Genomic DNA, 5,016 nt, shown 5'->3' with positions numbered 1-5,016 from the left:
GTTACTCAAGCAGAGACATATAATCCATATGTATACATTCATATGTTGCAGGGTACAGAAGCCATTGTGGGGAGGGACATGGTATTTTTTTTTTAAAAGGCATTGTCATGAAGGCAGAAAAACTACCTCTCCCTCTAGTGTGAGATTTGGTAACTAAGATAAAATTAATAAGTAGAATTTAGAATCCTGTACAACACCTAATGGAAGAAATAGGAAGCAGTGTTTATTTTTTTTATTAAAAATTTTTTTTCTAATATTTATTTATTTTGAGAGACAGAGACAGAGCATGAGTGGGGGGAAGGGCCAAGAGAGAGGGAGTCACAGATTCAGAAGCAGGCTCCAGGCTCCCAGCTGTCAGCACAGAGCCTGATGCAGGGCTTGAACTCAAGAACCATGAGATCATGACCTGAGCCAAAGCAGGATGCTTAACCGACTGAGCCACCCAGGCGCCCCAGAAAGTAATGTTTAGAATCTATTACTAAGTTCACCTTTAAGTACAGTTAGATAGGTCAAAGCCACAAAGGTGAATAAACCTGACAAAACCTGTGGGTAAGATTTTAATTTTTTAAAAGTATCATTTTTATTTATATTCTATTTGTTTATTTAAATATACTAATGATAGTTATAAATAAATATGGAGGGGCACCCAGCTGGCTCAGTCAGGAGTGCATTTGACTCTTGATCACAGGGTTGTGTGTTCAAGCCTCACATTGGGTTTAGAGAGTACTAAAAAAAAAAAACAACCAAATAAATAAATTAAAAAAAAAAGGGAAAATAATCACATTTGCTAGTTTTTCCTATAAAATTTGTGGAAAAGTTCAAAAGTATAATGCCTAACAGGAACATCTTATAACTAGTACCTTCTACATAATTATATTAATTATTTTGGAAAGCAATTTGGTAACTTTTATTAAAAGCCAAAAAATATTTTTTTCAATTATCTCATTTTGAGAATATATACAAAGGAATTAATTATAAAATATGGAAGGAATATACACAAAACTTTGTAAACACAAAGCTTGAAGTAACCCAGATGTCCAATATTATTTGCTCATTCATTTATTCATTAAGCAATTTTTTCAAAGTGCCAACTATGTTCCAAGCACTAGGCATAAAACAGGGAATAAAAGAAAGTTCCTTCCCTCATAGAACTTATATTTCAGAGGAGGAAATAGAAAATAAATAAACAAGCATAATACAGATACAGATATATATGTATATCTACATATGTATATATAGATATACATATATAGATGTGTATGTAGATATACATATATATCTGTATCTGTATGTACATATATACAGATACAGATAGTACATATATATCTATATATATAGTATGTCAAATGGAGAAAAATGAAACAAGTGGGGGGGGCAGGGAGGACATGGAAAGATGGCTTTTCTTTTGTTTGTTTGTTTTTTGTTTTATTGCCCCAGCATGTAGAGAGATAGCTGTTCTGCATAGGGAATCAGGGAGGCTTCAGGGATGGTTACAACTGAGACCTGAAGGAAGTAAGAAAACAACCCTTGAAGCCATCTGGCAGAAGATGTGCCCATGAGAAGGAGCAAGTCTTGAGGCAAGAGCATGCTTGGCATGGTTGAGAAACAGCAAGGAACTCAGTACAACTGGCACAGAATGAACTAGAAGGAGAATAGCAGATAAGGTCAAAGAGTCAGAGGGAACTAAATCGTGTAGGAATTAAAGGCCGTTATAAGAATTTGGATTTTACTGTGAGCAAGGTAGAAAGCCACTGGAGTGCTTTGAGCATGAAGGTGAAATAATGTGATCTAGCTTTTAAAAGGATGGGGGGAGGGGGGGGGGAGTGCTCCTGGGTGGCTCAGTTGGTTAAGCATCTGACTCTTGACGTCAGCTCAGGTCTTGATCTTGGGGTCCAGAGTTCAAGCCCCAAGCCTACTTAAAAAAATAGTTTCAGAATTACTATTCCATTGATGCCACTAACAATAAATCTAAGTAACTTTCAAATATTTTTGTAGTTATTAGACTATATATTATTTTTAATTTCTTTAAATGTTTATTTTTGAGAGAAAGCACAAGCAGGGGAGGGGCAGAGACAGAGGGAAACACAAAATCTGAAGCAGGCTCCAGGTTCCATACTGTCAACACAGAGCCCCATGCGGGGCTCAAACTCACAAGCTATGAGATCATGACCTGAGCCAAAGTCAGATGCTTAACAGACTGAGCCACCCAGGTGCTCAACTATATATCATTAAGGGTATATAGTCAGCATGCTATGTTCAGAAGTAACTTGAATGAAATTTTTGTCGATATGGTTATGTATCTGAGTAGGTGAATTCCTCTGCTAAAACTTGCATACAGTGAGAAGATGCTGTCAGCAACAGCCAAGGAAGTCAAAGGTCTTGATCCATCCAGGGATAAGGTGAACAGGCAGGCTCCAGTAAATCTTCACTTTGCAGTCATGTGATGAGGTAGTAGTTATAGACATCAAGGCCAATGGTCTTGGTAGAAAGACACAGGATGCAACAGGAAATGCTCCTTATATTCATATTCTGTTTGCATCTGTCTTAGGTCCCACAGTGTAGTTCCACAGCCTTGCCTTCCAAAGCCATTGCTGTAGGAGATATACTTGTGTTTGTCCTCACTGAGCTTGCAGTAGGTCTGAATATGCTTCTTTGCAGGAAATACATGAGCTACCTGTAACCCTTGACCATCCCATAATCTAATGGTTTTATCTTCAGAAGCCTGTATGGTTTTGGGGGGACCCAGAACAGGTCTGTGACCAGGTCCCTGGAGGTGGAAGCTTTCTTTGAACACTGTCCAGTCCCAACATCCCATAGAAGCAGGGTGTTGTCCTGAGCCAGTGCACAGGTGTGATGAGTCTAGACTCACAACCAATCCAGTGAGCACCATAGTGTGATGGCAAGAGAACCACTGCCTTGGTTGTAGGGCACTACATCATGATGTAGGTCACTACATCATGACCATCCTGTCATGGCTGTCAGGCTGAAGACCTAGCTTGGTTTGTTAATACAGGCTATCTTAATGATTCCTCCTTAATGTCCTTTGAACCACATTTCTAGTTTTCCAGTTATAGGCCACAACTGTCTTATCTTTCCTGCAGAGACATACAGGTATGAATTCAGAGCAGCAACAACAGAGACAGACAGTATCCATGTGGGCTGGGCTATACTCCCGACAAGTTTTAGTTTGAATTCTCTCTTCTACAATTCCATCGAGCCTGTGTATTTATAAGCGCTGTGTTTGGGTTTGCTTTGCAGCTTCTCCATCACTGCATGGAACCCACACAAAGCCTTCTGAGGAGGAGCTTGCTTTGGATGGCGCCTGAGCAGCAGCATTCCTTGTGGCTGGAAGTTGTGTTCCTCCCAAACCAATAGCATTTTCTTGGGAGGCTGCCATTCAATGCTTTGTAATGTTTATCCTTTGGAAAATAGTTCAGGCAGCCACTTCCTAATCTCTGTAATTACAGCGTGCTGCCCAGGCTGGGAGCTGAGACCGGTTGGGGGCAGGGTGGAGGGGTCCACAGCCACCACACTCCACAGCCTCACAGGCCTCCGCCCCTAGCAACGAGGCGCGTTGCTAGGACACGAGGTGTTTTGCTAAGAGTTTTTATCATAAATGGGTACTGGATTTTATCAAATATTATTTTATTTGTGAATCTTTGATATAACTTTTTAATATCTTAATGTAGTAAATTAATTGATTTTCTAATATTAAATCACATTTGTACACCTGGGTAGGCCCAACCGAATTATAATACACTGTCTTTTAAATATATTGTTGCATTTGGTTTACTTAATATTTTTGCACCTTTAGTCATGAATATTATTACTTTGTAACAACGTTCTTATATTGTCCTTGTCTGACTTTGGTATTAATGTTTTATTAACTTCAGTAAATGAGTTGGATTGGGGACATTTTCTAACTCTATTTTTTATAAATTCTCCAGAAGAGTTGAAAATAAGTTTAAAATTATTTGTTCCTTAAATATTTTGTAGACCTGATTTGTAAAGCCTTCTGGACTTTTTTTTTTAATGCAAGAGTTTTTAATGTTTAATACCAAGAAAATTTCTTTGTTATAGAAACATTTGGGCCTACTATTTCTTCTTCGATCAGTTTTGGGAAGTTATAAACTATATTTTTCTAGATATCTCCACATGTTCACTAATTTCTTTGATCACCATACTCCTTTCAGAACTTTTTCTAGGATTTGTTCTCTTTTTAAAAAAATGTCTATTTATTTTGAGAGAGAGAGAGTGAGTGCATGCGCATGAACGGGGGAGGGGCAGGGGGAGGGGGCTGGAAGAGGGAGAATCCCAAGCACGCTCCACGCTGTTAGCACAGAACCTGACTTGAGGCTCTATCCCACCAACTGGAAGATCATGACCTGAGCTGAAATCAAGAGTTGAACCCCCAACAGACTGAGTCATCAGGCGCCCCTAGGATTATTTTTTTTTCTGAAATATCATTTATATTTTCCTTTAATGAAGATCAATTAGTAATAAACCCTGTGCTTTTGTTTATTTGAAATGTCTCTGTTTTGTCCTTGGTCTTATAAAATAGCGTTACTGGGTACACAATTCCAAGATGTCTCTCCTCACTTGAAGATATTATTCTGTCTTCTGGCTTCCCTTTTGTGTTAATAAGTCTGCTGTCACTTTAATTACTGTGCCTTTGTAAGTAAGCTGATCTTTTATTTGTCTGATGTTATGAGTTGAATTGTATCACTCAAAAAGATATGCTAAAGCCTTAAGCCCCAGTACCTAAGAATGGGACCTTATTTTGAAATAAGGCAATTGTGGATAATTAGTTAAGATAAGGTTATATTGGAGAAGTCATTAATCCAATATGACTGGTGTCCTGTTAGGAGAGGAAAAGAGACACACACATATGAAGAGATATCATATGATAATGGGGGCAGAGACTGAAGTGCTGCAGTTACAAGCCAAGGACGGACAAGGTTTGCTACAGATCATCAGAAACTAGGAAGAGGCAAGGCAGGCTTTTCCCCACCAGTT

General features: G+C 38.6%; 1 pseudogene; it reads right to left on the bottom strand.

Moving 5' to 3' along the window:
- Nucleotides 1-2,242: 2,242 nt before the first annotated feature.
- On the bottom strand, nucleotides 2,243-3,336 carry LOC123591767 (annotated as a pseudogene).
- Between the last annotated feature and the right edge of the window lie 1,680 nt (nucleotides 3,337-5,016).

The sequence above is a fragment of the Leopardus geoffroyi genome, chromosome B4 (assembly GCF_018350155.1).
Source record: "Leopardus geoffroyi isolate Oge1 chromosome B4, O.geoffroyi_Oge1_pat1.0, whole genome shotgun sequence".
Classification (NCBI taxonomy): domain Eukaryota; kingdom Metazoa; phylum Chordata; class Mammalia; order Carnivora; family Felidae; genus Leopardus; species Leopardus geoffroyi.
Note: the sequence above shows the minus strand (reverse complement) of the source record. Positions and strands in the feature narration are given on the sequence as shown.